This window comes from Oryx dammah, unplaced genomic scaffold (genome assembly GCF_014754425.2).
Source record: "Oryx dammah isolate SB20612 unplaced genomic scaffold, SCBI_Odam_1.1 HiC_scaffold_2, whole genome shotgun sequence".
Classification (NCBI taxonomy): domain Eukaryota; kingdom Metazoa; phylum Chordata; class Mammalia; order Artiodactyla; family Bovidae; genus Oryx; species Oryx dammah.
In genome coordinates, this window is record NW_024070186.1 from 7,219,587 (window position 1) to 7,230,332 (window position 10,746).

At 46.5% G+C, this 10,746-nt stretch overlaps 1 long non-coding RNA gene across 1 annotated transcript; it reads right to left on the minus strand.

The window, feature by feature from the left end:
* Positions 1–6,561: 6,561 nt before the first annotated feature.
* On the minus strand, positions 6,562–8,014 carry LOC120880567. The gene is made up of 2 exons (XR_005725059.1): positions 7,864–8,014; positions 6,562–7,132 (listed from the first exon to the last, which is right to left on the minus strand). It is a non-coding gene; the product is annotated as an uncharacterized LOC120880567 (long non-coding RNA).
* Between the last annotated feature and the right edge of the window lie 2,732 nt (positions 8,015–10,746).

Below are 10,746 nucleotides of genomic sequence, written 5' to 3' on the forward strand. Positions count from 1 at the left end.
TCTTGCCTGGAGAACCCCATGGACAGAGGAGCCTGGTGGGCTACAGTCCACGGGGTTGCAAAGAGTCAGACGTGACTGAAGCGACTCAGCACACACACCCCTGGTTTAGCCCATCACTTAGCATGGACAGTGGCGCAAGGACAACTCAGGTAAATCTAGCTTTGGACCACCAGTGCTGATCTAGAATCTGAAAGTGGATTCTGGACTTTACCTCTTGGAAGAAAGGCTGACAAGGCTCCTTCAGGCTTGCTGAGGGAGAGTGTTGGGCAGAAGCTCCCCTTCTGCTGAAAGCAAACAAGTCCAGTCTTGCTTAGTGTGCGAGGCGACTGTAGGAGGTGACATCCAGCAGGTGCAGCTCCCTCCAAAATAGGAGCTTCGTTTCATTCCCTCCAATTCAGTTTCCATTGAAAATGCTGAAAGGGAACAAATAATCTGGACATCTTGTTTTTGTTGTTCAGTCACTAAGTTGTGTCTGACTCTTTGTGACCACATGCACTGCAGTGCACCAGGCTCCCCTGTTCTTCACTATCTCCCAGAGCTTGTTCAAACTCATGTCCATTGATGCCATCCAACCATCTCATCCTCTGTTGCCTCCTTTTCCTCCTGTTCTCAATCTTTCCCAGCATCAGGGTCTTTTCAAATCAGTCAGTTCTTCCCATCAGGTAGTCAGAATATTGGAGCATCAGCTTTAGCATCAGCCTTCCAATGGATATTCAGGGTTGATTTCCTTCAGGATTGACTGCTTGGATCTCCTTGCAGTCCAAGGGACTTTCAAGAGTTCTCCAGCATCACAGTTCAAAAGCATCAATTCTATGGGACTCAGCCTTTTTTATGGTCCAACTCTCATATCCATACACGATTACTGGAAAAACCATAGCTTTGACTAGATGAATCTTATTCTCTGCTTTTTAATATGCTGTCTAGGATTGTCATAGCTAGACATTTATCATAACTTAACTGCAAAAAGAGCAAATTCAGTTCCTATACTTGGGCCTTCAATGTTTTGTTTGTGCAGATTTCATGTTAATTAAAATTATTTCCATGAAGAGGTATAGGAAAACTAATTCATGCAATTGTTTGTAATTATCACCTCTGTGGTCTTTGAAATATTGATATTGTATCTGAAGTTATGATCGTTCTAAATTGCATTTTAATGAATTCTTTGGGAGAGACACGATGATTAAAATGAGTAATACCTGCTAAATGATGAGCTAATAAAACATTCTACAAGAAAGAATTTATTAAGCGAGTCTTCAGATTTCATTTATTCATCAAATCAGGGAACAAGAATTAAAATGTATAATTTCAAAATGTTTGTAAGCACTTATAATCTAAGATCACTAGGAACAGTGAATGGAATTCCGAAGTAAGGAAACTGTAGGAGATGAAGGATATCCAAAAAAAGGAAAGCAATAGCTGAATAGCTGGAGAATAAAAGTATTAATACTAAAGAACAGCACTAAAACATCCTGCTTGCTATGGCACTTAAACCCTTCTGAAAGCCCTTTCTTAGCAAAAGTACTGAATTTTTTTCACCTAGAGATATTTATTAAGAATGGATCTCCAGGGCTTTACAGGATCTCTCAGTGGTAAAGAATTTGCCTGCCAGAGCAGGAAACATGGGCTTGAAATCTGGTCCAGGAGACTCCCACATGCCACGGAGCGACTAACCTCACACAACTATTGAGCCTTTGCTCTGCAACTAGGAGGCCGCCACGATGGGAAGCCGGTGAACCAGGACAACTGGGAAGCGGCCCCCTGCTCTCTGCAAGTAGAGAAAAGCCCGCAAGGCAACGAAGACCCAGCATAGCCCAAAATAAATAAATAAATATAATTATTTTTTTAAATCTAAGCGAAATAAAAAAACAGGTCAGTTTGGTAAAAAAAAAAAAAAAGAATATCTCCAAATTTATAATCAAAATCGAAAAAAATAAATACAATCCACCTCTTCAAATTTATAATCAAAATCAAAAAAAAAAAAGAAATACAATCCACTTTGCTTCTTAGTGTCAGCATGCCCAAAGCCGACCCAGAGCTGCACGTGGGTGAGGGAGCGAGACTGCGTTGTAAATTGCCACAGTCAAAGATGGAGAAAAACCAGATTAGCAGCAACAAAGGACACCCAGTCAAGATAATTCAGTTTGTCAATTAGGGCAGCTAATAAGCCTCCATTACAAGTTGGGTGTGTGGGGGAGAATCCAGTCTCATCTGCATAAAAGAATCAATGGATCCTAAAAGCCACCGTCTTTGTCAGCTCTGGAACACTTATCTCCCCAGAGACCGAGATGGAAAGCACCAAAGGCTTGAGAGCCCCGTCCCCCAGCCCTTGACTTAATGGGAAATCATAAAATAGACTGATAAATGAGATTCCAGGCATAGTGAACACAGTATAACCTGAGAGACAGCGCTCCAAGGAGCTCAGAAGAGCCCCAGTGGGCAGCTCTGAAGCACAGCCTGCCTGATTTCCTGACGTCACCAAGACTTCCGGATATACCCGTGCTGATCAGAGCTCCCTCAGGAATAAATGAATTCAGTTAAGCCAATCGTTCTCCTCGCTGGTGTTAATCAAATCCCAGGGCATGTGTGTGTGAACCACCTCACTCAAAACAAACTCCTACACCGTTCAGGAGGGGGCTTCCCTCATAGCTCAGTTGGTAAAGAATCTGCCTACAATGCAGGAAACCCCAACTCAGTTCCTGGGTCGGGAAGATCCACTAGAGAAGGGATAGGCTACCCACTCCAGTATATTCTTGGGCATCCCTTGAGGCTCAACTGGTAAAGAATCTGCCTGCAATGAGGGAGACCTGGGTTCGATCCCTGGGTTGGGATGATCCCCTGGAGAAGGGAATGGGTACCCACTCCAGTATTCTGGCCTGGAGAATTCCATGAACTGTATAATCCATGGGGTTGCAAAGAGTCGGACACGACTGAGTGACTTTCACTTCATTTGACTTGACACTATTCAGGAAGAGCCATAGCCTCCATCACCCTGGCTCATGTTTCAAGTCAGGTAAAGGAGATACATAAGTGATTCTTGTCTCTTGACTTACTAGTCTGATGCCTTGTGAAATCCTTCCACTGGTAGAAACCTACATAATTAAACTTGGTGGAAATAACCTTAGCAGCTTCCTGGATTAAATATTAATAGAATGATCTTTAGGCAACTACAGTCACTATGAGTTGTTCTTTTAATATTCTAGGGAGGTTTCCACCAAAATCCTGACTCACATCTTTACTCCAGGGTCCCTTGGGGATTGCTGAGTCCAGTTGTCCTTTGTTTATCTTTGTGTGTGTATGCGCTCAATCGTGCCTGACTCTTTGCAATCCCATGGACTGTGGCCCACCCATCCATAGAATTGTCCAGGTAAGAATACTGGAGTGAATTGCCATTTCCTTCTCCAGCTTACTGGTAAAATAATCCAAAACATTGACAAAAGGCTCTAATACTCAAATATGATGTAATGCTAGGTCTCCAAGTATCAATCAGGCAAAGCATGGCTCTGACACACTCCATTAACAAAATGGCATTCAAGTCATCTTAAGATTAGTGAGTAGAAGACACTGTAAGTTGAAGTGGCTTACCTTGCCTGATGAACTTGGGTTCTCTGATGAAATTACTAGCCCCAGCAAGCACTGTGGAGCGAGAAAATCACATATTACATATCCTGATATCTTTTGTACATGGGTTGTATGACTCAGAAGTAAGAGCAACTGAGATTACAAAACCTTTTCGGGAAAATCAACAAGTATGAGCCCACAGGTTGTGCCTGTGGTTGCTTTGCATATAACTGATGATGCAAATTTCAGGCAAGCACTTCTGCATACAAAAGGCATTCTTCAGGAACGGAACTGCTGCGTAATCAGAAAGTATGCAGGTAAGAGAATAAAGTAATTTTGGAAATAAGAGGTCTTGGCCAGCCCTTGTTCTTGAATACGGTCACCTTCTTGGAGATGGAGATTCTGCAGAAGGAAAGCTGCTTTACAAAAAAAAGGTACAAGAACAGCCAGCTTCTGAAAGAGACGTTACAAAATAATCAACCAATGGTATTCACTGCTTTCCCAATTGGTTAACCCACTTACCCCGGAAAAAAAGGTAACATAAAAAGTGGATAGGATGAGATTTCCCTCATGGTCTTGTGGTTAACAGTCCACCTTGCAATCCAGGGCAGGTTCAATTTCTGGGATGTGAACTAAGATCCCACATGCTGGATGGCAACTAAGCCCCCTGCCAGGCAACTACTGAAACCGGCTGCTCTGGTCCCAGTGTTCCCCAACTACTGAATCTGAGTGCCATAGCTACTGAGTACCTGCCCTAAAACTAAAGATCCCGCATGGCATAACTAAGACCCAACCAGTCCATCCCAAAGGAAATCAGTCCTGAATGTTCATTGGAAGGACTGATGCTGAAGCTGAAGCTCCAATGCTTTGGCCACCTGATGTGAGGAGCTGACTCATTTGAAAAGACCCTGATGCTGGGAAAGATTGAAGGCAGGAGGAGAAGGGGACGACCGAGGATGAGATGGCTGGATGGCATCACTGACCCAATGGACATAAATTTGAGTGAACTCCGGGAGTTGGTGATGGACAGGGAGGCCTGGTGGGCTGCAATCCATGGGGTTGCAGAGAATCAGACGCAAATGAGCGACTGAACTGAACTGAACTGAACTGAGCCAAATTTTAAAAAATAAAAAAATAAAACAGCGGATTGAAGGAACCATTCTAAAGGAGATCAGTCCTGGGATTTCTTTGGAAGGAATAATGCTAAAGCTGAAACTCCAATACTTTGGCCACCTCATGTGAAGTTGACTCATTGGAAAAGACTCTGATGCTGGGAGGGATTGGGGGCAGGAGGAGAAGGGGGACGACAGAGGATGAGATGGCTGGATGGCATCACCGACTTGATGGACATGAGTTTGGGTGAACTCTGGGAGCTGGTGATGGACAGAGAGGCCTGGAGTGCTGCAACACATGGGGTCACAAAGAGTCGGACACGACTGAGCGACTGAACTGAACTGAACTGAACCAAGTTGCATGGAAAGGCTTTGGGAATGTGGAAGTACTGTTTGTAAAGATCTGAGAAAAAAGAAGGGTTGCCGAGGGAAGCACTCCGAGGTGTTCCCTGGAATAACCATACACGTGAAGTGATGGTCACTCACTCGTATCCGACTCTGCGACCCCATGGATGGTAGCCTACCAGGCTCCTCCGTCCGTGGGATTCTACAGGCAAGAACACTGGAGTGGATTGCCATTCCCTTCTTCAATAACCGTACAAAGCAAGTTTAAAACTCTAAAGGTGGGGGGAGGCGGTGGTGCAGGACCTGACAAAGTCAGCTTTGAAGGCAACCCGGCTTACATATGAAAAAGCCCGCAGTAGCCTTCTCTTCCTCCGGTGCCACAGAGCAGAGCCAGCATCTGGGCGAGGCTAGGGGTCGGGCAGCGGCTGGTCTGGGCGGGGCACGCTTTGGGGGCGCTGCCTCTCAATGCGCCCCCTCCCGGCCACGCGGAAGGTGTGCCCTCCTGCTTCCCCGTCCCGCCCCCCCACCCCCGCCCCCTGGGGGTGCCTCGCCATCCCAGCACAGAGGGAACCTGGGACAAGAGACTCTTTTCCCTGATGTCACAAAAGCATGAAAGAAGGGGCGCCCCCTCCCCACCCGAAATCAAACCCTGCTCCCTCTCCACCCCACCCCTCACCCCCAAGCTTCGGCTTCCCTGTTTTGCAGGCTTTATCTCCGAGAATAACTTAAGACAGCTATGGAGGAACGGTGGGAACCGGAGGCTAACCCTAACCCTCCCGGACCTCGAGCGCCCCACTTTCCCAGTTTCGTGTTGGAGGGGTGGAGTTTGCCTTGGCAGTTTCCGCATTGGCTGGGATTTGGGGAGGACGGAGGGGGGGCATTGGAGAGATGCTTCCCTCTGCCCCCCTAATCCGGGCGATCTGGCGCTGCGCGGTTGATGAAAAGGGGCGGCGAGTGGGCTTTCCCGGGTCTCCCGCGCCGTCCCCCGCCCCCCGCCGCACCCCGGGGCCCCGCCCCCCGCCTCTCCGGGAAAGCGCTGTGCGGCCGCTTTGCCTCCAGCGCGCGGCGCTGCGCTCGCTTTGATCGCTTCGTGCGCTGCCAGCCGGGCTCAGCCAGCCGCCTGGAACTGAGGACTATTCTTCGAATCTGCGGCTTTCATGACGTCTCCCTGCGTGGTCCAGCACTTTTCTCCTAGCCAGGGATTTTTTTTTTTTCTTTCCGCCACTCTCGCCTTTCCCCCACTTCCCTCTCTCTCCACCCGGTCTCCGCCCCCCCTCCCCCGCCCCTGCTCGATCGCACACCCCTCCGCCCCTCGGTTGGCACCCCCGGCGCCCAGCCCGGCTCTCCGCTCGCGGCCAGAGGGAGCCAGTTCCAAGACGGCCGGCCGCACCTGGCCGGAGAGGCTGGGCGGGCGGAGGGGTGGGGACCCGCGGGAACCTGGAAGCTAGACCCGGAGCTGGCTACACCGCGAGGAGAATGGAGTCTCCTAACCGCCTACCGGGGCCGATGTGAAATTTGACCATCTGAAAACCCGGGTTTGCTTTGTGGTTTTTTTTTTTTTTTCCCTTGTCTTTTTTTTTTTTTTTCTCTCCCCTCTCTCTCCATCGTGTAAGTGAATTATTAAAGCTTGCTCTGCTCCAGGAGAGAAGATCATGATTGAATGAAGCCACCCAGTCCGCAGCAAGGTAAGCGGTGCGCTGAGTTGCTGGAAGGCAAGAAGCTGGCATCGACCTGGGCAAGAGGTTTCGTGCCCTCGGGTCCCCACTTCCCCTTCCCCAGCTTCCGCCGCTGCATGCATCTCCACTCTGATGAGAAACGGGGTATGCCCAAATCAAGGGACAGGCGAGAGAGAAGCAGGTTACATAACAGAAGGGAAATCTGTTTCATACGGTTCTCATTAGCGACTGAAAACTCTCAAGGGTGGGGGGGGCGGAGAGAGGAGGGGTCTGCATGCTCTGGGCTCGGAGAAACCCCGTCAGTGATTACAGACATCATTTCAACATCCGTTGGCAAAGATGAAATGCAGCGACGGACTGGAAGGGGTGGCTTGCTGTGTAGTCATTCACAGTTGGGAGAAGCCCATCGTCTTTGTGGAAAGCTGTATCCTTGTTCTTTGCCTAGAGGAGAGGAGGAGAGAGACGGAGAGACAGAGAGAGAGAAACATGAGAATGAGGGAAAGAAAAAGTGAGGGGTGGGAAGAAACAGAGAAGGGGAAACAATAACTCCCAACTGTTCTCGATCAGTATAACCAGAGCTGTGATATAATGACTAGCAACAGTGATAGGAACCTCTCCCCAGAAGTAAGCTGAATTGTTTTGTAATTATAAGTGGGAAAAAACCACCACCACCAACAAAAAAACCTCTAAATGATAAAATGAGATGTTTACTGCATTTAGGGGATTGGGTGAATCCACTGGCTTGCTTCCTCCTGGGTGTATGTTCATTTGCATCAAGACATTAAGCTTGAATGAGTTTTTAACAGAAATAACATTAGTATTCCCCAAATCCAATAAAACCTTTGAGTCAATCCACAGGTACATCTCTTGTACCAGGATCAATATGGAGAGGCTCTTAGGGAAGAAACACAGCTTGACAAACACAGCCACTGTAATGGGGTGAGATTAGTGGAGAAACAAAATACCAGAATTTTCTGAAGAATGCTGCCTCCACTCCCCAAAGAAGAAGGGTGGTGGGGGTGGAGGGTGAAACTCCAGTGTTCAGGAGTTGGAGATTTATCATTCGGTTAGCATGTCTACTGACTGCTTTTATCCAAACTCTGCTGATCAAAAGGAACCCCCACAGAACCGCGTACAATGCCACATTTCAACCAGCACCATTCCCTGCCTACCTTTCTTCTGCTGGAAAATGGAGGAGAGGGATGCCCAGGAGCTGCTTAAAAAGAAGGGGCTTGCTACAGTCAGGGCTGTGCTAACTAAGCTTCGCCCATTTTGCCTGGAGAAGGAAAAAAAAAGAGAGAGGAAGAGCTCAAGTCTCCATGGCGACCCAGGTGGGAGGGAGAAAGCGGCTCCGGTTACAAATAAACGTTGGACAAAACTTTCCCAGATCCGAGCAAAGAAATAAGGGAGCCAAGTGTCCTGCGGAGGGTCCCAGGGCATAGGCTTTGCCCAGCTCCCAGCCGGCAGCCTGCGAGGGGATGTCTAGAACTAGCCGGGCCCCATCAGATCTCCCAAAGTTGATCCGGGGACGCTGAGACGGTTGGGCCCCGGGTTTCTCATTCAGCACCAAGGCCAGAGCCCAGGCGTCCGGCTTCCCACCACCAGACCCGTTTCCCCAGCGAACAATCTTCGTTCCTTTCGGTCGTGGGAAGTCAATCCCTTTCCATTAAGGACCGATTCCCTTGCCCGTGCAGAATCTGGATATATGATTATCCACGGAATTGCGTGGGACAGAGAAGCTTGCAAATCATCCATTTCACGCATGGCAGTGCATCAGAATAGCTATTCAAAGAACATTGAAACAGCAGAGGATCGGAGCTGAGCTGAGAATGGGGGATATCCCACCCTAGGGGGAGGAAAGAGACACACACATACACACGCACGCACACACACGCGCTCGCCACGGATCAGTCCCTGATGAGAGTTGCCTAGTTTCAACTGAGTCCCTTTTGCTTCAAAAGCGTTCATTCATTCCTCTCTCTGTCTCTCTCTCTAACTTTTTTGTCTGGCATAGAGGGCAGAAAGGGAGCACTGTGGGCAGGGAGATACCAGCCAACCAACTGCCATCGAGGAGTCCTGAGACCCAAGAGGGTGGAGAAATAGTGTACTCTTAGTCCAGACCCGGTAGACTTCTTAGCAGAGCTGGTGAGCTCCAGGAAAGGGAATCCAGGTGCGCCTGTGAGAGGAGACCCAGTGTCTAACTTCAAGTCAGCATATGAGCAGAGCAACTACATCTCTAAGGTTGCAGGCATAGCAAACAGAGGAGGAGTCACTTCTCTTAATAGAAACGAGGAAGAAACTGTGCCAGAGGGGACAATTATTGCCATTCCGTTTCCATTTCAGCATTCATACAGGGGAAACGGGTAAGTTCCTCTCACCGTTCACCTTAAGCAAGACTGGTCTCTGCCCTCCTCTCCTCAATTTTGGTACCAGCTCCTCACACAACCTTCCCCCAGACTGATTCCTATAAGGAAAATTAGTAGAGGAAAGTGGCAGTCCCATTTTGAATAGAAAGCTGTTAAAGTGGCGGGGGGGGGGGGGTGGCGCGGGGCATTCAGGCACAGTTTGAATTGCAGAGCCCAGTCAAGGTTTGGCAACTGGATGGAAATGCTAGTAAATAATCTGCAATTTGCTTGGATGTCATTCTCTTTTGAGGATGCTGTTACGCATGGGTGGCCTTGAGCTAGTTCTGGATTGTTGTTTACGAACGTAAGCAAGGTGTATTCTGGTTTTCCTTGCTGGGCATTTCATTGCTTTCCAAAGATGAGGCATGCAGAGCACTCATGACTTGGATAAAGCAGTGTGTTTATACTTTCCAGTCTTTTTTATTTTCTCATGATTGCTGGTGAAAATGGAAGCAGTCTGTTCTAAATCTGGGCAAAGGGTAAGATATTACACTATATTTACATTTCATTCCTGATGGATATTGACTAGTTTGTCTATAGCTGAATGTATAGAAGCACTGCTACCTAAAGTAGAAAGAAGTGATGTGCGGAGTATTACTGGAGCTGAAACAAGGCAGATTACTCTGCCTTTGCTTCCTCTGATCTCACCAGCAGAAAGGACGTAGATGTTACTTATGATGATAAAGTCAGTAAGAATATAAATTATTAGTAAAGTTGAATTTCTCTCATTAATTTTTCTTTTAAAAGGCAGAAACGTAAATGATCTAGGTGAAATTGTTCAATCGTCCTTAGTTCTGGTAGATTCCATGTTCATTTATTCTGCGCTTATTTACCAGACTGTGGTTTGCTTTCTTCTTGGATGGCTAATTGCTGAGAAAAATGTCATTATGTCCTGATGGCAGTCAGTGACATATCCTAAATAATTGGCTTACCCATTTCAAGTAGGATTTGTTAAGAAGAGCAGCTTAATTTTATTCCTGTGCACTTGGAGCTGTTTTGTAATTTTTTGATATAATTTTGATACCTCACCCTGGTATTTCCTAAACATCAGTATAATATATTTACTTGTATGACCTAGATGTTTGTTTAATATGCAGGACTGGCATTGGCTTTTTCCTTTGAGTACATAATATTGCTTCCATTCACTCTCATATTCTTCCCTATTCTCACAAACTACCCTTAGTTTACAGGATAAAAGAGAAAATAAAACATGAGAATAACAGTTTAATAAGCAATAAGAAATTCATTGGAAATTAAAAATAAGTAAAGATAGGAGAGAGGGATAAATTAGGAGTTTGGAATTAAGAAATATTTACTTTAATATAAAATAGATAAACAACAGAGACTTACTACATGGCACAGGGAACTATATCAGTATCTTGTAATAACCTATAATGGAAAAGAATCTAAAAAAAGAATATACGTATATATTCATATGTATGTATATATATAACATATACAGAACTGAATCACTTTCCTATGCACCTGAACCTAACACAGCAGTGTACATCAAAATTATGCTTCATTTTTTTCTAGAGAAAGTAAATGAATACAGCCTTATGGAAGCTTAACCCCATTCACAGGCAGAAAATGTTACTTTCTTCAAGGGTTTAATAATGTTGATAAAATGAATTTTCTTGAAAACAAAAT